The sequence below is a fragment of the Typopeltis vanoorti genome, chromosome 18 (genome assembly GCF_054136105.1).
Source record: "Typopeltis vanoorti isolate ZY-2024b chromosome 18, IOZ_Tvanoo_1.0, whole genome shotgun sequence".
Taxonomy (NCBI): domain Eukaryota; kingdom Metazoa; phylum Arthropoda; class Arachnida; order Uropygi; family Thelyphonidae; genus Typopeltis; species Typopeltis vanoorti.
Genome location: NC_143566.1, coordinates 56,685,916 through 56,710,081, shown reverse-complemented (window position 1 = coordinate 56,710,081; position 24,166 = coordinate 56,685,916). Strand labels below are relative to the sequence as shown.

The 24,166-nt window shown below is 33.8% G+C and overlaps 1 protein-coding gene across 1 annotated transcript in view; it reads left to right on the top strand.

The window, feature by feature from the left end:
* Window positions 1-1,963, top strand: part of LOC150096685 (guanine nucleotide-binding protein G(I)/G(S)/G(O) subunit gamma-12-like) — a 42,708-nt gene extending 40,745 nt beyond the window's left edge. Inside the window, exon 3 of the mRNA XM_090408333.1 lies at window positions 916-1,963. The gene's annotated coding sequence lies outside the window, so the exon portion shown is untranslated. The remainder of the gene's footprint in view (window positions 1-915) is intronic.
* Window positions 1,964-24,166: the final 22,203 nt, after the last annotated feature.

Sequence of the window (24,166 nt, the reverse complement as noted above, 5' to 3'; positions counted from 1 at the left end):
CTTAAGTGCTAGGAGAACACCATGTTGGAGGTTTAATGGAGTACTGAGATGGAATTTAAAAACTATTTTATCTCATTCACTGAGACATCTTTGCACTCAGATAGTACAAACTAACACTCATAACACACATACACAAAGGCAACACAGTATTAAATGAAACATCTGGATATAACCTAGAGTCCTATATAGGCCCTCTGTCGACGTCTGTAGGAGGCCTCAGTTGTAAATTGGGATCTCTGAGGATTATTTTTTCCATATTTTGGGAAGTTTCTTGCATCTGTATTTATTTAAATTTGGTTGATATCTGAAGGCAGATGCAGACTCTAAAAAGAGTCTTTTCTAAATTTGCTGTGATGAAGCATTTTTTTTTTTTTCCAGTTGATCCTACGAATAGTATCCAGTACTTGGTCTGCAAGACCAGACTAAGCCCCACCTGAACCTTGCTACCTTTATCCATTTCACTAAATATCAGTGCCCTCCTCTCTCACTTCCTGGTGTACATAAAGTTCTCTGTTCCCACGAGTTGTCATACTTTGGGCAGACAGGTAGATCAACCACCATTCACATAGATGAACACAAAAAAAATACATCTGGTTTTTGCAGGCTATGCATTGGATACTACTCATAGTATTGGGAAAAAAAACTCCTTGCTCATTTGAGTCTGATTTGAGCATATGTAAAGTTAATCTGAAATTTCTGCAAATGAGCTTCTGGACACTGGAAACTTAAGAAAATAATTTATTTTTTAAATGTTATTAAATGTTTCATTTCCTTTAGACTCTTGGTATGCCCAGGATGGTATACATATTCCATGCCACTTAAGTTTGCATTCAGTTTCAGTAATAATGTTGATAGTATTTGTGAATGATTATTTATAAATATTTCTTAATTTTCTAAATTATTTTTGTTTTACAGGTAAATAAATAACTCAAGAGCAGCCTTTTGGTGGGCTTCAATTTTTCTCCCTGCTTTTCTCATGCTTACATGTCAAAGCCAAGCAGCAGAGTGGCATTATAGAAGAATGGTGTAAAAATGAAGTTTTTTATCAATTCATTAGTGTCAATCAATAGCTTTTTTGTTTTGTTAGTTGAATGTCCTTTATCCAAAGTAGATCTCAAATTTTTTCCCCACTTCAGTAATCTGCAATTTTTGAAAGGTAACTAACATGAAAAAATATATTTATGTATGTTGATTTGTTTAAGTTATGTGTTTTTTAGATTCTTGAGAATATTTATGTTGAAATATTATGTTTATGAACTGGGAATTTTGTAAATTAATGAATATACTGAAATGATATATTTAAATTATTTTTATTTAATTTTAGTCTTAACATGCCATTTCACAGTGACTGCATAATTTGAGATGCATTTTTTGATTCTCGTAATATGCAAAATTGACTTCGGCATTTATGCAAGTGAAAACCAGCTGATTTAACAATTTGAATTTAAGATTCTGATGAAACTGGTTAAAAACATGCACATTGGTCTTTGATATGAAGATAAATGTTTGATATCCAACAAGTCTTTTTAATCTAAATACTTTTAAATTGAATGAAGACCATATGAAAAATTAAAATCTTATGCACTGTTATTTTTGAAGCAGTTATTGTAATGAAATATTTAAATCATGTTTTGTATATATTTTACAAAAATTTACCATTGCCATCCTCAGGACTAAGCATACTAGAAGCATATACTGGAAACATAGCAGAACTCATGTATTTCAGGTTTCCAATGTAGTAATGTCTGATAATGTTTTCCATACATCATGAAGTTAAACTTTATGTATATATGAATAACTTCTGTTATTAATTCTTCTGTTAGTAGCAGTCAGCTCAACTTGGACCGACTGCATCATCCAATCACCTTACATCTGGGTGTAAACGCACGTGATGCATGTACATTACAAGAACCATAAATGTTCCATAGTAATGATTAAAAGATTATTCTTTTATTTATATGAATTTATATGAAGTAAGTGCCAGCAAAATGCATAGTAGATAGTTCTAACCATTGCAAGTTTGAACTCTACATAAAAGATGTAGAGTTCAAATTACTTATATTTATTTCATATATATATATATTAACTTATATGAAATAAATATAAGTAATTTGAACTCTACATCTTTAATTTGAAATTAAAATATAAAAAAATATATATATAATTCAAACTTGAAAAAATTTTGTTGATGTAATGATATTAGTTAATATTTACATCAACGCATGAACATGTGGTATTTAGATACAGTGGCATTTTGAACTGTCTGGAATCACTCAAGTAATTTTGTTTGGTTTCATTGAATGTATTTGTTATCTTCTGCTGTAGTGAAAAAAAAATTGTTTATATTGTTTGTTAGGTTAAATTAAGTTCTATTTATTTTTTGAAATATAGTTGCATTTTATCTGTCCATATAAAAGTTACTGACATGTTATATTTTTATAATATTTGTCACATTAAGTTTCCAAAATTATTAATGTGGCTAATTTTTTCTTCAGGTTAAAGTAGCTAGAAAAAAAAAACATTTTTTTGGAATGTAGGAAGTACAAAAATTTTATAATTTTTCAGTTGGTCATGACCTTGTGAAATACAGTACAAACTCGAAGCACAAATTCTTAAGATGTGTCTTGCATAGGTTTAAAGAAATATAATTTCAGAATTACCAAAACTGATTTGACCAATCCATATTGTCACTGAAAGATAACTTTTCCATACTGTAAAGTGACTCCATGTAATGTTTGGTAGCAGTGACACCCTTTATTGGAAAGACCTATGTTTTGTTCCCATTATGTTGTGTGGATGTAACACACACACACACACACACACACACACACACACACACACATATATATATATATATATATATATATATATATAAGGACTTTTCAACTAAAGATAATTAGTCAGTAGGTGATATACAAAGGTGGCAGTATTATTCCCTCCCAGAATCTCAGCTCATATGGAGGTGCCAGAGTTTTTCCTCCCCCAAAAATGTGGAGTTTTCATCTTGCACAATAGATAAACTGGTCAACACAATTAACAGATATAATATACTCTCATCCTAGTCTTAGTTGCTTTGGCCATAACTCTAAAATTGTTTTTTTTTTTTAATAGTATACCATGTCATCTAGCTAGAGAAACACTCAGTTAACAAACATAATGTATTTCCCTTCAAGCCTTAGTTGATTTGGTACAATCTAAAAAGGCAGCCAGCATACTGTGTTATACAGTGCCCCAACAAAAAATTCTTGAGAATGAAATACATGGTACCATTAAAAACCATTGTTAATTGGATGAACTATTGCAGAGATGTGTGGGTACTATCAGAATAACAGAAAATTGGAAAAGAAAATAGTTGTAGACTACATCAAGAAGAGTTGAGAAATGCTTGTCACTGGATATTTGGGAGCACAGGAAAAATACATAAAATTTTATAATTCCAATCCAAAAGTCCATGGTAATGTATTGATCTTTGAAAGCTAGGTTGTGTCTGTGTAAAATATGCTGAATATATTATTTAGAGAACATGAAGATATGATAATAACATGTACCATCTTGTCTAAGTTTTGTAGCAGAAAATTAGGCACATGCATTTCATCCTGTCATTATCTTACAAATTATACTTTCCAATGGAAGTATATAAAATAATACATAAGGTCAAGCACCTATGCACATATTGCTGAAAAAAATACAAACCCATGACATTTTTTCTAGCATTATGTATTTTTTGGAAAATACATAATGCTAGAAAAAACTCACACTAACTCACAGTATCTTGAAAGAGAGCTAGGGAAGGGAAAGCATTATTTTGCTCAGGAATACAAACCTATACTATTTTTACAGGATTTTTTATATTTTCTGCACAGTATCTCCACTACTGTGAATATAGGTCAAAGCACCTTATAGTAACTTGTTTTGGTAAAATACTTTTAAGCTCTGTATTACTTAACCTTGGTATTTCTAAGCCTGGCTCCCACTGATGAGACCTCAATAAAGGTCGAAACCAGTCTGGGTAGTGGCCCCTTGCCTTTAATGCATGGCATCATACATTTCCTCAAGTAGATGGGCTTTGCATTAAGGGTAAATAGTAAGAATAGTGATCAGAGCTTATTCCACCTTTACCACGAGTTGCCTAGACTTGCACTACTTTGCGGGTCACCTAGACTTGCAATACGTGCAGGCTCAAACTTGACTTGTTTTGTCTGTTTGCTTACTTGGGAAATGGAGTGAAACCAGGTTTAAAATAGCTTGGCATCTTTAATATATATTATATCCAAGGTAAAAAAAAAACTTTCTGCGCATATATATATGTATATATCTCCACTACTGTGAATATATATATATAAAAGCAACTGTCTGTGATGCCTCATGTTTAAAGTTATTTCAGTTGATTACCAGGCTCATCTGCCAATAGAAGGCTGGTATTTTCTAAACAGAGCTCAGAACTGGCTGATTCTGCTCATGCTGTTATGTTTAAGTAACTAAAATGTTGCATTATAGCAATTTAAAAGCTGTTTATGAATAACTATGCTATATGATTGATTTTATATATATATATATATATATATATATATATATATATATATCATACTTGCAGAGCCTATGTAGCTCAGTGGATGTGGCGTTTGCATACCACGGCGCTTGGCCGCACGAAGGAAGACTTGGTTTTGAGTCTAGTCGGTGACTAGAGGAAATTTTTCTAAGCCTTTTTTCGACCAATTCCCGCTTTCGACGAAAAACCCGCTTGCCCGTGCTCTGGCACGGGCAAGCGGGTTTTTCATCCTGTAAACTCAAGAAAATGGACCATAGAACCCATATTATTCCAGACATTAAATATATTGTGTTGGGGACCACGAGATTGCGGCACATTTGAGCCATCTCTCTTCACTGTGTACCACTTAATCAATGATAGCCTTGGGCCATCTATCTCTCTGATTGGGTACCAATGGAGATTGAACTGCCCACTCAGTCTCCAAAAGTTAGATAGGGCTAAATGGCCTCGCCTACTCCCCATATACGGGAATAAAAAAAAAAAAGGCATTAGCTGATATCATACTATGAATTATTTTCTTTTTTCACATAAAGAACAGTCTTGCAAATGTAGTAATTAAAAAAAAAAGAAAAGAAAAAAAAAGATTTATCATTATTACTAAATTATGATGAAGTCTTCAATAGTTTTTTTACCTAGAAATATAAAAGGCTTTGCGCTTCGCAACCATATGCCTGTGGGAGGAGTGTCCTAGGTTCGATTCCCATCGGTGAAGTGAGGAGCTGAAGGATCTTTCTCAGCCATAACCGGGTCTTGGGTGTGGACAGCAGGTTTTTTTCTGCCAGTTTATCTGAGGTTTTTCATCCCACAAGCAGGCAAACCGGCCTTGTGAACACACAGGGATACAGTCAGGAATACTTAGAGGCATAGGGCTGACCATCTTATCCTCATATTTCAGTTACGAAATCCAGGCATGCTTGGAAGGTCTTTAACAGGCCTGTTAAAGCCATTGGGATAGGATATAAAAGAATGAAAGACTCTATGAGTCATAAATGTCAGTAATATTATGTAACACTGGATTTTATACTAAAATGCTAAGCATTGTTACTTCTTTTTATAAACTTGTCAAGTACCTAATATTTTCTGTGATCTTCTAAATAAAACTGTTATAAATATATAATAAATGCTGACATGATAACTTCAATAGATCAGAGGTTCTCAACTGGTGGTATGTGTAAAAATATTTGGTGGTATACGAATAATGGATGATTGAATTTTTTTAAATTTATGAAATTATCAAAAAGGTATGCCTGTATATAAACAACCTGAACACTTTTAAAAACAGTTGTTTTGAAATTAGTCATGCACATCATTTAACACTTGAAGTATTGAAACATTAATTGTTGCACTAAGGTCGTTAGATGGTTATGGCTAGGGATCCCAGACGTCCCGCAAAATACAGGATCGTCCTGTTTTGGCTAATGCATCCCGTTGTCCCGAGGAAACTCTTCGGGACAGCTTTTTGTCCTGTGTTTTAGAGTTCAAAACTGAATAACAAAATCGATGAGTTACAATTTCTATTCTATTACAGACATCACTCTCCATCATTACACGGGAACTGTAGACACGTTATTTTTTCAAGGCGAGTGATGCCAACACTGCAACAATGATAAGTTCATTAGAACAGTGTGCATGTGCATTGACATTTTGGCATGTGCCGTGATATTGGCTCAGCTTTAAATAGCACAGAACAGTCCGCTTGGCCTATGCCATTTTAGAAGCTTGCTCTGAGAGAAACAGGTTGGTGCTTGCAGAGTATTAATTACTGTATGGCTGCTGTTAAAATGTATGTTTTTTCAATTCTCCTGTGGCCCTGTTGAATGTTGAAAATTCCGAAAAGGAAGTGTGATTATACAGACGCTTTAAAAACTCAATTTCCGTTTTTTAAAAAAATCTACTATATTGGGCGAGACAGCGTCCCATATTTTTTTCCAATGTATCTGGGATCCCTAGTTATGGCATAATTGAAATGTGATAGGTTATATAAAATGCATGAGATTTCAAAGTGCCATGAATGTTCCTTTCAAGTTACCCTTAATTAGTCTTTTTTTTTTTTTTTTTCCATATCTGAAGCTTCAATCCAGTCTACCTGACATATTTTGTACTGGAATCTTTTATTTGCAGATTTGTGTGCATCTGCAAATTGAATTTACAGATGCACATGAAACCTGTCTGTCTGAAATTTATTTTATTGATGAGAAAAGATTTAACAATAGAAGAAATGAAAAATTGTCAAGTAAGCCAAAAAAAAAAAAAAAAGAAGTTTTTTTTTTCCCTGTTTGTCTACCCACAGAATCAGTTGACAACTCATTGGCCATGAAAAGTTATTATGCACAAAAAATAGTGGTATTATGCCAAAAATATTTTGAGGTTCTCTTTAACAATTTAGGTTTTATTCTTCTTGGATCATTTAAGTGCATTCTGTATTTCAAGAATACAGAGCAAACTTTAGTCAAAATTGTTTGATTTTTGGTTTTCTAATTTCATAAAAATTAAATTGCTTGAATGTTGTTCTGATATGTATGTTCCCATTCATTGTTAAGGTTAGAAGACTATTTTTTTAAAAAAAAAAATAGTTATTACTTAATGATTAATAAGTTTCATAAGCTTATTACTGAAGTAAAAGCATGCTATTCCGCAAGCAAATTCTCTGTTTTAATAGATATTTAAAATAATTATTCTTTAGAATTATGAAGGATATTAAGTAAACTAGTTATCATTACTAATGACAGTCTTCACTTTTGTTACTTTTATAAATTTCCCAGTACTCTTCAGTATTATCAGATAATACCTGATGACCTTCTGGGACAGCCATTTCTCAATGAAAGATTTCACCTTATGTGTTCAATTTTTAATTCTTTTTTTTTTTTAAGCCTTATAACAGAGATAGTTTTATTTTATCATTAATTTTTAAAATAGCAAGTTTCTCCAATGCTGAAAATACGAATTGATCAGTCTTTCTTTAAAATATACACTATTTCCTGAAATAAGGAACTTAGTTCACTGTTTTACTATTTTCATAACACCCTTGTTTTTGCATTGCTTAATAAAATAGAATGTTATTTTATGCAATAATAATAACAATAAAGGTTAGTTCTTAAACAGTTTCTTTTAAAAGTGTAAAAGATTAATTAATTTTTGAACAGCCTAACTAATTATAGTGAAGCATAAAATATATTTATGAGCAGTTGGGCTTTTGACTGGGTTTTGTTGGTTCAAAGGTGACATGCTGATTATTATTATTTTAAAACTTATTAGAATTAATAATAAGAGCACTATTAGTGTGAAATTATGTCATGACATTACTGTCTGACCACAGATATGAAACCCGCCATTGGCAATGTGGAAGGGGAGAAAGGAATAAGGCAACGTTCAAATTCGTTACCACAAGCGAAATCACGTACTATATACGTAAATTTTCCAACTGTTGTACAAGCAAAATAGTTACCACTTTAAAAACTAGAATTTTCATAAAAGAAAAGTTAATTTTCTGACTTATAAGAACAAACACTCATCCCATGAAATGCACTGATTACCCTGTTATCGGAATGGATTCGCCTTCTTCTGACATGCGCAGAAGTGTTGAGGGGGCTCGCATCTTTGGGCACACAGTGTCATGGATCATTACTAATTTTGAATCAAGTAACTGTAGAGATCTGAGTAAATAAAACAAAAATGAAATGTTAACACTCAAATCATCATTCCAGAATATTTTTCAGAATACTTAAAAACCAGTATAATCAGGAAGAGTTAGTTATAACCCATCTGGACAGAACAAAAGTACTCACATATATATATATATATAGATGGATGAAAAGAGCTCAAATGATTCAATTTGGCATCAGAAATTATTAAAAGAAAGGAGAATAAATATAAATTATTGTCTTATAGCCAAGTAGCAAAACAGTGTTTCCCTTCAAAACTTAAGTTTTGAAAGTGACTGAGAGTATGTGAGAATACACTCACATATACAATACTGTGAAAATACAATACTCACACATTCAATGAGAATTGCTTCCTTGCTGTTACACTACTTAAGATGATAATTTCTCCCCATTCAGGAGCCATATATTTGCCTCTTATCTTATTAGAGCTTTTGTGTGAGGTTCTTTTGAATTTGTTGATTCTGATCAGAAACCATAAAGAGCTATCTGAGTTAAACCTCACACAAAAACTCTAATAAGATAAGAGGCAAATATATGGCTCCTGAATGGGGAGAAATTATCATCTTAAGTAGTGTAACAGCAAGGAAGCAATTCTCACATACTCTCAGTCACTTTCAAAACTTAAGTTTTGAAGGGAAACACTGTTTTGCTACTTGGCTAGAAGACAATAATTTATATTTATTCTCTTTCTTTTAATAATTTTTGATGCCAAATTGAATCATTTGGGCTCTTTTCATCTATATATATGCGTACTGTTGTTCTGTCCAGATGGGTAACTAACTCTACTGGTTTTTAAGTATTCCACCAGTATACAAAATATATATATATATTGTAATTGTATTAAATAAAAATCACTGCAGTATTGTAGGAAACGTTTTTATTTCGTGAAATACAAATTTTTTGTTTTCATTTTTTTAAATTTTGAAGTAAAAAAAAAGTATGTAAAAATAACAAGATGGAAAGTTTTTTTGCTTGGAGCAGCAAAAAACCTTGAGCCAGTTCTGTTTGTGGAAAATTGAGTATAGATATGTAATATACTAAGACAAATTTAGTACTCTGAATTTTAATCAAGTTGAATTATAAATTCAACCCAAGGCCAAGAGAAATTATTATTCAGCATGCATTTTTTAAACTTGATATTTAATATATTGCCTCCCCATTCTTTCTTTCTTCCAAAAAAAAAAAAAAAAGAGAGCGAGAGACACTTGTAAATGATTTGTGTGCAGATGTTATTTAAATAGCTTCTCATAATTTCATGTGAATTTATGAAAAAATTATAAAGTAAACTGTGTGTTGTGTTATCAGAAATTTTTGAATGGTTGGCTGCATTAGTAGAAATATTGTTTACTTATATATGTAATGGAGTATTTTTTTTGACATACTGGTAAGCCTTTATAGTCTTCACTTTTTTATATATTTAATTTAGTTTTTTTTTTCTTTCTTTCAATTAACTTAGCATTAGTAAGTTCAATATATAATTAAATTATATATTCAACTTACAAATTTGGATTCAGTTTATTATTTCACTCCAGTGCATTAAAGGGGCCAACACTGTTGATATAGCTTTATTTGCTGAAATAGAAGAAATACCTTTATTAACAAACTGGTTTGTACAGTTCTTATATATACACACACAAATTATAATGTGTGATGAAATGTATTTTTGAGTATATATATATATGTCTTGCAAATGTATTTATTGTACTATGTGCATATTTTCCTAAATGTGAAGTATTTGTAATGATATATTTTGTCTGAAGTAATATGAATGAAGTTTTACTCAGCTGAATTGTATTGTCTTTAATATTTGTATCAATTTTTACTGTTTTGCATTGTTGCTGTTTTGTGCAGTGCAAAAATAATGTAAAAATACTGTGCTTGATGGAGAAAAAAAAAAAAAGAAAAAAAACTTGTGAAAATTAAATAAAGCTAAATTTCAGCATGATGTTCAGATCTTTTAAGATTTCCTTGATTATTTCAAAATAAATCAGAGTCTATATTCCTTCCTTGTTAATAAACAAGGAAGGAATATAAATACAATGTGATCCAAGGAAGTATTATTATTATTATTATTATTATTCAGGCCTCCATGGAGTCAAAAGACTCATCGTGGGAGCTCCTTCCTAAGAAACACAAAGTCTTTCAAGACTCATCGAGGGGAAAGTCTCCCCCTAAGAAACACAAAGTCTATCATACCACTCCTTGAACTCATTGACCGTTCTCGCTCTCACCACTCCATCAGGCAATGCATTCCATGGTTCAACCACCCTCAATGCAAAGAAACCACTCCTCACCCTCTTGCTCACAGTTTCCTTTCGTAACTTCCAGGGATGGCCTCTTGTCATCACTCCTTCCTGCTGTTCAACCAAGCGAAAGAACTCCCCAGTGTCAACCCTGTAACCACCTCTCAACAGTTTAAAAGTCTCAATCATATCACCTCACCTTCTTCTATCCATCAAACTCTGCAGTCCACATTCCCTCAGCCGATCCTCATAACTATCATTTGTACAGTCCTGAAACCATCTTTGTTATCTGCCTTTGTACCCTTTCCACAGTTAATTTATCCTCTTCAAATCCTGGGGACCAAATCTGAGAACAATAGTCCAAGTGTGGTCTGATCAGGGTCTTATACAACGGAATGATAACTGTTTTATCTCTGTACGTCAGTGTCCTCATTATTGCAGCAATCCTCTGTGTTACATTCACCACCTTTGCAATATGTCCCGTAAATTTCAAGTTTCTATCAATTATCAACCCCAGATCTCTTGTCTCCCCTACTTCGTCCAGTATAACTCCTCCCATAGAGTATGCAGTGTCCCATCGATGTTTCCCAAACCTCAAGACCTTACATTTTGTTGCATTAAACTGACCCCCCCCCCATTCGTTTGCCCATCTATCATCTAGCTTATTCAAATCCTCTTGCAGGGCTACCACATCTGCACTATTACTAATAATCCTTCCCAGCTTCGCATCATCTGCAAACAACTGAATATCCCCTTGCAATCCACTGACAATGTCATTGATATAGGTCCCAGTACTGAGCCCTGTGGGACCTTACTTGTAACCCTCTGCTTCTTTGAAACTGCCCCACCATACACAACTCTCTGATACCTATCAGACAGCCAATCCTGAATCCAGTTGACCAATCTGACATCCAGACCCATGTGTTGCAACTTAAATATCAGCTTATCATGTGGCACCCTGTCAAATGCCTTCGCTAAGTCTAAGAAAATGGCAGTATATGCCTTTCCCTCATCTAATGCTCTTGTAACTCTATCATAAAAGGCTAGCATATTGCCAAAACAAGAGCGCCCCCTTCACAAATCCATGTTGACTCTCGCAGATAGCATTACCCTCATCTGCCCAATGCTGTACACGGTCCTTCACTACTTTCTCCAAGATCTTACTAACTACTGATGACACACAAACTGGTCTTTAATTAGACACTTCCAGTCTTCTACCACCCTTATGCAATGGCACTATCTTACCTTCCTTCCTTCCATTCCATGGGCACCTTTCCAGCAGCCAGACTTTCATTGAAAATCCAGGTCAAAGGCACTGTCAGTTTCCTAGCACATTCTCTCAAAACTCATGGTGAAATACCATCCAGTCCCACAGCTTTACTGACATCCAGAGTACTCAGTATTTGAAACATACTCTCCTCCTTTACCTCTAAACCTTGAACCTGCCCTAGCCCTCTAGCATTAAAGCTGACTCCTCCCGAATGAAATACTCCAATAAAGCGTTCATTGAACAATTCTACTATGTCTGCTGCATCACTCTATTCCTATTTTTATCCTCTATCAATATCATTCTTCCAGTCATTTCTCCTCCTACTGGCTACATATCTAAAAAATTCCGTAGGATTTTCTTTGGATCTTTGGGCTAATCTCCTCTCATATTCCAGTTTCGTCTTCCTTTCCATACTAGTCACTCTTCTGACCTGTGTCTTATATTCTTCATACATCTTCTCCTGTCTCCTTATATCTCTTCCACAGCCTCTTTTTCACATGCAATTCCTGTTTAATATTGTTTGTCATTCACTTTACTCTAAATTGTGTCCTCTTGTTCACTTGTGGTATTCAACTTACCATTGCTGCTAACAAATATTCTTTCATAATTTCCCATGCACTAATGATATCCCGGCCTTCCAATTTCTCTCGTTTATTTCAGATACTCCTGGCATTAGTATATAGCATATAAATGCCGTTGTTTCTATACTCAGCATTATCCCCTCTAGACTCCACTGGGCTCAGTGTTACCTGATGTCGTCCCCCTTCTCCCAAGTACCCATTCCCACAAGAGGCCACCCCCTGCTACCATCCTCCCTGAGACACACTGACTTTTTCAGAACAGCAAATTTCTCCAGATGCCTACGTCCTTCCTCATTCAAATGTAAGTGGTCTCTTGCATACAATTCCTCTCTGTCCTCAAACGCACTCCAAGCATCCACATATTCCAGTCCTCTCTGGTCACACATTCTAGCTATTATGTCATTTAATATTACCGCTCTTCTGCTCAGTTCGTCATTATCATACCTAGGCAACACACACACTATCTTTCCTCTCTGTGTCTTCTTTCGTACCGCCTCAAGCAAGAATATCATATCTCTCGCTGACCTATTTACACCACCACTCAAGTCATTTGTTCCCACCATCACAATCATCTCATCCACCCTTTCACCTCTCTTAACGCCAAAGCCACCCTTTCTATCGTTCCTCCTAGCAAACACTCCTCACGCATCCTATCTTGAACACCACGGATCATTGAGTCCCCATACATTATACCTCTTACCATTCCCTATCTCCTATTGGTAAAGAATCATTGACACTAGTATGTAGAGTATCTTTGAAAGCCAAATATTCTTGATTTGGCTTTCAGATTGATTATCTCATATACTAATCTTAGCAGAAAAGAATACCAGTTCTGACAAACAACAGGGATATGCCATAATAGACCAACTTGCAAGCACATGGCATTTTATACATGTGATTTATGTCATTGAATGGTGCTTATCCTTAGGGAAATGAATAAGAGTTGATAGTTTGATGTGTGATTTAAAAGTAACAGGAAGATTGTTCAGATGTGTATCCATTATATAAGAGATGGAGATAGTTTTGCTGTGATCTTGTGTGTTTTGTATGTATTTTATGTATATGGGAACTGTAGTCATTGGCATAAATAATATGCAGTTGGCTACAATAAGCATGAGAGGAAGACCCTGTTCAGTAGCATGTGCTGTGTAATTGGAACAATAAACAAATAACCATTATCCTGTGTGTTAATGTTGCATAGGTAATGATTTTAGAGAGATAAGAACCGTGTTGGGTAATGATTTTAGAGAGATAAAGAACTGTTAACATGTCTTGAAGAACATAAGATAATACATATGCTGGCATCATTGCAAATCAGGACTTGAAGATTATGTTATACTTTGAATTCCTTTGCACACTGTTTTGATGAAAACAGCAGTATTACAAATTTTGGGGACATTTGTGTAGTTAGCATCAGACTGAAGCACTTCATTTCAATTAAGTACATTGATTTACCTGTAGTCACACTTCCCTAATCTAAACAAGTATGACTGCATTAATTGCCCAAAATTTGGGAGAATAATTTTAAGATAATGTCTAGCTCAATGCCTACCTATATCTTTAGTCTCAGTAGAGGATTCTTACTAATTTCCATTTCCCTCCTCCCAATACTTTTTAATAAGCTATTTGTATTTACTGGCAAGAATTTTTATACTCTGATTTGAATCTAGAAAATATGGTGCAATCCAAAGATCAACCAGTGTTCAGAGGGTACTCAGTAGGACTTCAATCCTCATTGTTCATCCATTGCCTTGTATTTTCTGACAAGCATTTTTGTGCTGAAGATTCTGTTTCAAGTCTAGCAAAATATTAGCAGGCTTAATAAATTGCCCTTTTTTTTATTGCAATGAGAGAGGAATGGGAATCATCTTATGAGATTCTTTGGATTTTCTTTTGAAGCTATTATAAGATATTATTATTATTGTTACATAACGCCTCCAGGGAGTCCAAAGACTCATTGAGGGAGGGCACCTACTCCACAACTCTCCATTTACACCAATGCTACCACTAGCATTTTCACAGGCAATCACAAACATCCATGCCCATGGCAGGATTCGAATCTGCAGCCTTTTGGCTGGAGAGTGGATATGCTAACCACTCGACCAACCAAGCCGGCATATGTAAGGCATCCTGTTATCATATAAGCCAGTGTTATGATGAAAATTTTACTTGCCAAGAAATTATATTCTTGTTTAATCCTTTACACAAGTATAAGCAAACAAAGTTTCAACATATGAAGTATCTTCACGACTAAACTACATGTACATAGAGGTTGACTTCATATCAATTGCCACAATATCCCATAATGCAAAGCACACTTCATTTCAGACGGTATATTGTTATGCATTATAGGAAGGGCCACTACTCAGACTAGTTTCAACCTTTAGTCAGATTTCATCAATGGGAACCAGATCCAGAAAGACACCAAGGTTGAATTGATGCAGATATCATGTTTTCTATATACAAGTTGCAAAAGGTGTATCCCTTTTAAAAATATTATGGATCAGAGGTAGTTATAGAAAGCCCCCCCCCCCTGATTACAAAGTAAATTATACTTTCCAAGAAATTATTTTCTTGTTTAATCCTTTACCCAAGTGTAAGATTAATGTAACCTTGGTATCTTTCTGGGTCTAGCTCCCACTATGGGGACCAGTTGACCTCAGTAAAGGTCAACTGGTCCCCATAATGGCCCTTCCCATAATGCATAGCAATATACATGTCTGTAAGGAAGTATGTTTTGCATTATGGGATATTGAGGCATTTGAAGTCCACAGCCTCTCTGTATAAGTAGTTGCAAGCTATGTTGAAAATACAGTGTTATAATGTGCCTTTTATAAAAGCTAAAGTTGATTTTTCTCTTTCTTGTATTTCATATCCTGATGTCCTCCCTCATGTATTTCTCCCCAATGTCCTGTCTTTCCAACATAAGCTCATTCCACAAAATAATCAGATTTTATACACATCCTTTTCTTCTATTAGTGGTTAGGAAGAGAAAAATTATGTTTTTCTTGGACAGCTGGAAATTGTGGTTCTGGTTGAACTTGGTATAACAAAATGCTTCAAAAGAACAGAACAAGAAGTTATTTCGGAGATTTGAAGTAGATGATTAGCAGCTGTTTGCATTTTTACATGCTGTGAGGAATCTGGAAGAGTGATGGAAGGTAATTAAGTAGGTCAGGCACTCATGAAAACACAAAAAAGGAGAAACTGAACATCTGAAGCTAAAAAGTTAAAAATCTCCCATCAGCATACTTAAAGATCTAGGTTTTGTGAATTTATTCAATATCCTTAACCAATGAAGCCATCAGCACAATTCATGGCCATAACTTCGATATCACACCCCTACAAATGCCAAAGTTAGAAATGATGAATATCGCCCATGGAATCTACAGTCTTCTGCTGTTATCTTCATTAATGACTAACAAAATTCTTTTGAATGTAATCAACATCCTGATCAAATGTAACCCCACAAAAATGATAATCTACACATAAATAACAGCTTCAGACAATGCAACATTAAAGTTATTATAACCAAGCCAATAGATAAATCAAATATAAGTAACTCTTCTCCATCGCATATGGAATTCATCTCCCCATTCACTTCAGATGAAATAAAACAAGCATTAAAACTAATGGAAAATGTCCTGGTGAAGACCTAATTCACAATATAACTCACCATGTCATAAACTTACTAAATCTATGCCTAGAAGAGGGGAAGATACCAGAAAATTGGAAAAATGCTACTCTAATACTGTTATTTAAAAAAGGGGACAGAGAAGAAGTTAAGAACTATAGACCAATTGGTATTCTCTCTAATCTGTACAAAATTCTCACAAAAGTAATAACAAACAGGTTAACACCTCTTCTAGACAAATCATGCAGAGTATAATTCAGTAAGTTAAGGTTTACAACAGTGCCTCTAGGTGTGAAGGTTGGGTCTGAATGTCTGTAATCAACCAGTAGAACAAGCAGGATTCCATAAAGGCTTTAACACAATTGATCATATTCATGCAGTAAAACAAATAATAGAAAAAGCAGAAGAAAACCAATTGCCTCTCTGTTTAGCCTTCATTGATTATGAAAAAGCATTTGATTCCATCAAAACTAATGCAATAATCAAAGCACTCCGGAATCAGGGAGTTCCTGGAGAATATATGGACCTCCTCCAGGCAATATACCACACTGCAACAGCAACAATCCAACTTCACACGAGCAGCAATAAAATATCAATTGAAAAAGGTGTCCGACAAAGAGACTCTCTATCAACCAAAATCTTTACAGCAGTCCTTAACAAATATTTAATAATATAAACTGGACAAACCTTGGTATAAAAATTAATAACAGAAACTTAACACACCTAAGATATGCAGATGATATCATAATTTTTGCAAACACTCCAGAAGACCTTAATATAATGTAGATATTGTGCTTTGCATAACTATAGCATGAGGGGAACAAGAGGTTAGTGAGGGAAGGATGTTTTGTTGGGAAGGAAAATTAGATATCGCCCTGTAATCATAGTGCACATTATTTATGTTTGTGCATGTCACAAATGTTAATGAAATGGATGGGACGATTTTTTGTATAACTTTTTTTTATTTTACGTACTTTTTTGTGGAAGCTTTATTGCATTTATAATATACATTACTGTAATTATTATTTATATTTCATGCTAAGGTCTGAATTAATTTTTCATAGGAAAGTTGACCCACAGTATAGATGAATTTGTCATGAGAAAGTCAAGGGTGTCATGAAGTTGAGTATTATCTGGTGGTATGATAAGTAGATGCAAGATGTGTGTTAGGTAATTGCAAACATCAAATATCTTAGTATTTACTTTGGTTTGGTCAGTGGGAATTGGAAAAGAAAAGGTTGGAGTTGTGAACATCTCTCCCTAATATTTGCTAATTGAATTGCAAACAAATCAAATTGAATTCCAGGATAAAAAAAACAAAAAACAACAACAAAAAAAAAATTCATAGTGATTATCAAACTTCAGACGATATTACAGATGGCAAATGAATGCAGTAGAATGGGAGAAGATAATTTTGAGCCAAGTTAAGTCACCTAAAGGAATTCTAAGTTTGGCAGGTGGGTGTAGAAATCATGCAGAGTATAGTTCAGTAAGTTAAAGTTTACAACAGTCCTCTAGGTGTGAAGGTTGGGTCTGGATGTCTGTAATCATAGTGCATGTTATTTTATGTTTGTGCATATGTCACAAATGTTAATAAAATGGAAGGGAGGATTTTTTGTTAAAGCTTTTTTTTTTTGTTTTACGTAATTTTTTGTGGAAGCTTTTTTCTTTGCATTTATAACGTACATCACTTATATTATTTATCTTTCATAGAAACATGCTAAGCATTTGGAGTCCTATTATTTTAAGAAACAATCCTCACAATGCTTTATTCTGACCATTAAATGTAATTTTGCCTGTTTACCTGCATGTGTTCTGTGCCTAGATTGCCTGAATTATGGGGAGAAAAAATCCTGCTATTTCTGTATGACTAGCTCACCTTCAGTTGAAAAACATTTATAACCCATTCAAGGTCTTTTCCAATCAATGTATGCATGTTATATTGTTCTTTTGAACAATATAACATGTATATTCATGTTATATTGTTCTAAAGAACAATATAACATGAATATACATGTTATATAGTTCAAAGTCGATATCCAATATCATTTCCACATATAAGAAGCATTACATTGGGAACCAGAACGTTATTATAGTTCAATACAATATTGTAGAAAGTTTTTGCACTGGGTGATAAATTAAAAATGCCAAGAAATGATATTATTGTTTAATCCATTTTCCAATTGTAAGGAAACAAAATTTGCAGCATGTGTAGTTTCTTCATGACTAGGCAATTTGTATATAGAGGCTAATGCCATCACATTAATTGCCTCAGTATCCTATACTGCAAAGCCTACATCCTTTTGGGTGTGTATAATGCTTATGAAAAGTGCCACTATCCAGACCGGTTTTGACCTTTATTGAAGTCTCATTAGTGGAAGCCAGACTCTGCTTTATTATGGGGATACTAAGGCAAGTTAATATGAAGTCATTAGCTTCTATATACAAGTAGCCTGGCTGTGAAGAAACTTCACATGCAAACTTTGCTTATACTCAAAAAATGGAATAAACAAGAATATAATTTATTGGCATGTTTAATTAAATAATAAAATAAATAATAAAGAAACATGTAAAAACCACAGTGACATCTTTAATTATTAAACGGACAAATATTTCGTACAAAAATTAATAGTACATCTTCAGTGTCTGTTACAGTAATAGGAATGGAATACAAGCAAAACGTTCGGTGGATCGCCTATTAAAATACAATTGTTACTGTGTGCTAGGAAATAATAGAAAATAACAAATTTAATCTATTGAGATAAATGTTTTTTTACATAAGATAAAAGTCTCCCAGATCGTTGAGAAAGAAAGACAGTCATTTCTATTTAAATTCGGTCAGTGTAAGATAATTTCACAACTTTTTTTGAATAAGCATTCATATTTGAATCTGCATCTATGGAGGAGAACAGCTTTATCCCACTGGACACTGAGTAGAGTCAATACTGTGCTGCACCAGACCAGACTTCAGAGGTTTGTTATAATCAATATAATATTGATGTTCTTTTATTCTTTTTTCCAAAGAACAGCCAGTTTGTCCGAAATAAGAGACATCACATTCGCAAGGTATTTGGTAAATGCCAACCGAAGACAGTTTATCCTTTGTAGAAGGTAATAAAGAAGAAATTTTGTCGATAGGAATATATGTTGGAATCAATTGATACTTTTTCAGAACTCTACCTATAGGTTCGGAGATTCTTGGAATGTACGGAATAGAAACTCTGTGGACTGTTGAAGAAACTGTAGGTATTGGAACATAAAAGTCAAGTATCTGTTGGATTTGATTGGAGTTGTAATCCATTAACTTTCAGATTCCATTAACTTTTTAATAATGGAAAGTTCTTGTTGTAAGATTATTGGGGAAGAGCAAACTATATGTGCTCTATGAATTAGAGATTTAAGAATGCCAAATTTTTGAGACATGTGGTGCGCAGACTTTTTGTGAATGTATCTGCCAGTAAATTTAGGTTTTCGAAAGATGCTTGTAGATAAGGTACCAGAAGACGTTCTAGTAAGGAGGATGTCCAAAAATGGTAAAGTACCAGAGTTTTCTTTTTCCATAGTGAATTGGATGCGTGGGTGAAGATTATTTATCCGTTGTAGAAAAGTGGAAAGTGCAATACAATATTTGATAATAATGATAGCCAGTGAATGATTAATTTCTCAAATATTCACTGGCTATCATTAATATATTAGCGAACAGCGAGAAAGTCTCATTTTTCCATCTGATATACACATTTTCATATGTTCCATTTTATATGTATATATTTCACACAAGAGGGTGCAAAGCCTATAGTAGAGTGGTGCTGCATATAGACAAGAATGCTATATTTTGGGTGGAGTCAAGAATTTGAAATTAGTTTTAAAAATACCTTGTTCGAAGAGGCTTAATCCATGACTGTCTGATTTCAAATACTTCAGCGTTTTTTTTTCCCTATCAACCAAATCGCTGAATGACATTCAAACTTCAAATTATATTTTAATATTCTGTTCTAAAGGAAGAATATGTTATATTCTGTTAGCACCTGCTTTTATATTAATCTAGTTTTGTGCATCATCATTAATAGCAATCAGGGCCGACGGTGCAAGACGTGCATTTGCACAGGGCGACAAGTTTTTTTGGAGCGTTTAGGGGCGGCAAAGTTGGCATAAATTATACGAAAAATAAGGGAGAAGGGGTGGCAAAATTCCTAGGAGCGGCCCTGATAGCAATTTTAATGATACAGTAACAAATATTGTTTGCTGCGTTATTGTAATATCTTCCTTTATTCTTTATTACTAATTAGCAGTGCGCATTTTTTCTGTGGTAACCTTCCTTACTTATTCTACTGCGTACTATGTTTATCCACCTTCCGTATTTTCTACTCATATGCCTATGAACACTGGAAAATTTATTTGTAAGACTGCGCCATCCAATATATCAATATTCGGCATAAGACTCGAAAAGAAAAAAAAAAAATGTCCGGTAGATCTCTCTTTCTAGCGTAATTTCCTTCAACAAAGTTTACATAAACAGTCGTGGTTCTTAAGTAATTAAACTGCGCTTTTTATACCTTAGTCCGTTCACAAGTCCGATTATTTTTAGAAACAGTTCACTGTATGATAAAGGATCAGGCAGCACTCTTAACAAATAATTAAAACACATTTATTTACATTAATATGAAATATACATGAATCAAACGACAGGGGGATTGCTTTCTCTACCCATTTATAAAAATTTTAGCATAAAATTAAAACCCTTTTACTTCAACACTAAATAATCTCTATAACTCCAAAACTTATTTACTCTTTGCTTACAAATTCAACTTAATAAGCTTCTAGTTTACTCACATAGAGGTTAACTAACTCTCTGCTAAGTTATTTTTACAAATTTGATATCAACTTCTAACATGTCAATTGACTCTCTTATGGACACTTCTTATTACTATTAAACTAATTCTTAACAGTCCATATATAACATATCTCCTAGATTATAAGAGAAAATGTACAAAAGGGTGGAACTTACAGTGGCTCTGTATCGCACATTCAGTCAAGAGTCTTGCACTAAAGTTTTTATGGCATTTCTTTCATCTGGAGTTTTAAGCTTCCTTCAGAAGTGTCTTGCTTTGGCGGTATCATGTCAGAATATTGGCGGGCTTTTGGACTGCAATTTGCGGTACTCGAATAGCACATACAAGAGGTTTCAGCATACGGGCAAATTCTCCTCTGGATCCTGGAACTTCTGCTTCTAACTGCCGTCGACTGGCTCTCTTCGGCAACAGCGCTTTGCCTTTGCTCTCTTGGCAGTTGGATCTCGGCTCTCCTCTGTTGGCAACTGGACCTGGACACTCCTCTCACATAAATGGGGCCTTGCCTCTGTCGCCACTGCTCTGGTTCCGACTGCCTCTCCTCTGCCGACAACTGGAAGCCCTTTATGCTCGGCTCATTCCCCTTTTATTTTGCAATCTCGGGTCCTTGCACTAAGGGTTGTAAACCCCGAAGAATTCGGCATGACTCTTTCATCTTTTAAGTTCGACCTACTCTTTGTTCTCCTCCGAGCACTCCCTTTTTTATTTTTATCTTGCCGGTCAGCAGAAACTTGTAAGAACCTAGCGCCACTCTTGGATACTAACTTCAAAGATGTTATGTGCAGAGCTCGCAAACAACTTTCTCATACACATAACTGTAAACAACTTTCTTGTGCTCTTACACATAGCTATATACAAAGTTCCGATGGCAAAGCATTGCCTTTGTTTTTGACGTTAAAACAGTAAATATAGTCACTTCCCATAGGGTTAACCACATTAATATTTAGCAAAATATACATAGAAACAAAGTTATTTAGTTCTCATGAAATTTGACCTCTGTAAAATCGATGTAAAGCGCTTTAGTATTTTTAAGCTACATTGAATTTTACAATGCAGTACGATAGTTCCTTGTTGGGAATATCTCTGGAGTAAGGATAACTATTAATCTATGATGCATCTTCTCCCAGGGTCACTCATTGATAAATCTTAAACCTATCAAAAAAGTTGGAGAGGAGAGGAGAGGATAGAAGATTTTGAAAAATGGATGCTCAATATTCCTCTCTCCTAGTGTAACAAGGAGAGCGGAATCTTGAGCATTCCTATGGTTTTCAAAATCTTGTGCCCTTTCACCCAACTTTTTTTTTTCTTTTTTAAATTTAATCTCGTAAATGACTGAACATTTCCAGGTTGATAAGTTAGTCAAAGGACCTTTAAAATTGTGACATCTATCAAGGTACTGTGTACCCAGGCGACTGTCTTGCTTAAAAGATTGGTACTATATGAACTTTTTCTATAGGTAGCTTTCTTTATTCAGTTGAAACCAGTTTAAGAAAAATTGTTGTTTAAGGTCATTCTTCGACAGTCATTCACTGCAAAACTCAAGTTGTGCTATTCTACAAAGGCTATTTTTAATTAACACATATTGGTCATTTACAGTTCTTACCAAATTGAAAAAAAAAAGCTCATTAAAATTCTGCTCATGAACTTTCATAATAATAATGATTTGAAGAAATAGTGAACTAAGAAATTCGAAAAAATTTCGAGAATAATTTGAATAACAATTAAATTATTTTCGTTTTATAGCATAAGTTTTGAATAAAAATCATAACTGAAATTAGAGCATAAAACATTCAGAATCATTTTAATAGTGAGAATTCTACCCTTACTGAATATCTGCATTCTTTTACAGTGATTCAGTTAGATTATAAAATATGAGTATATTAATATAAAAACTACGGTGGTACAACGGAAAAATTTCCTTTATCCAAATTCATATATTTATCTATATAAGAAAGGCAATAAAAAATATATATTAAAAAAAAAAAACTCATAAAAATACTTTGTAACCTTATTTTGAAACAAGTCAGACAGTCATCTTGGGTTCAAATCACGCGAAGAATTGTTCATAATTTAGCTATTTTCACAACGGAAATAGAGAGTTTTTCTTCCTAGAAACTCGGGTCTTTCATCCTGTAAAACAGACAAACCGGTCAGAAGATTATACCCAATTTACAGACATGGTACACTGGTCCATAACCTTAGCTACTTTGGTCTAATTCCAAACATTATAGCCTTCTTCAGTTCTTAAAATAACTAAAAAGCTTTCTTCACACTTGAAAACTTAAAAACTCAAAAAATATAGAAGAAATAAGCAGATGCATATTTAAGATACTTTGTCAGATATCCCGACTAAACACTTCGCAGAAGTGTTTAACATCAAAAAACACACTCAATTTACAGATAAAACAAAAAAAAAAAAAAAAAAACACTGTTGGTGGTGGTGACGGGCAGTAGACGGCGTTGATGGCAGTTGGGTGTAGTAGAAGTTAAGTAGTGTGTGTGTGTGTAGTGGACTAGAGTAGGGTGCACTCCCACGATGAGTCCTTGGAGGTGTCACGTAATAATAATAATAATAATTACGACACAGCTACATTATTTTTTTAGCAACCCTCTTCCTTCTCATTTTGAGTACAATTATTAGCGGCGCGCATGCTTGCAGAAAAAAAAAAAAAAATTAAAAACAAAAATCTGGACGGTACACTATTATTTATTTTCTTCCTTTGTTTGTCAAATTTTTAGATCATTAACTAGAGGACTTTTTTAAAATTTAAATCTGGAAAATATCCGGACACCATACGAATAAATATATTTTCATATTATTACAAGTAATATTATATTCAATGAAATAATTGAGATGATTATATTGTGTATGCCATGAAAAGTATTTAAACCTCAACCAATCTTATTTCAACATGAGTTCGTTTAGTGATATTTACTTGAGTTCAGGAAAAGATTTCTACCTTGGTTAAGATGTCAGGAAAATTACAATTAAAAAAATAGATAATTAAAAAGTTGAGCACGTGTGTATATATACAGGAAGTACACGGTAGCTCACACACTTCCTGTATATCGCACACTTCCTGTATATATATTTTCTTATTCGCAATCTAGATTTATTTCATTCTTGGAATGCAAAGATGTGCAATAAAAAGTAACAAATTTATTATGACATTTATGAAATATAAAAATTTACCCCCCCCCTCTCTCTCTCTCTTTCTTTCCCTACATCCTGCAGGCCTTTTGCTATATGTTTCTCCGCGTTTCTTCGGTTTTCAACTTGTGTAATAAGCCCTGTTTATTTACATATTTAATTCTTATGTTCGAGATTTGTCATCGTGAATTGCAGAAAGAGTGGAAATGTTAAAGCGTTCAGGATTTTT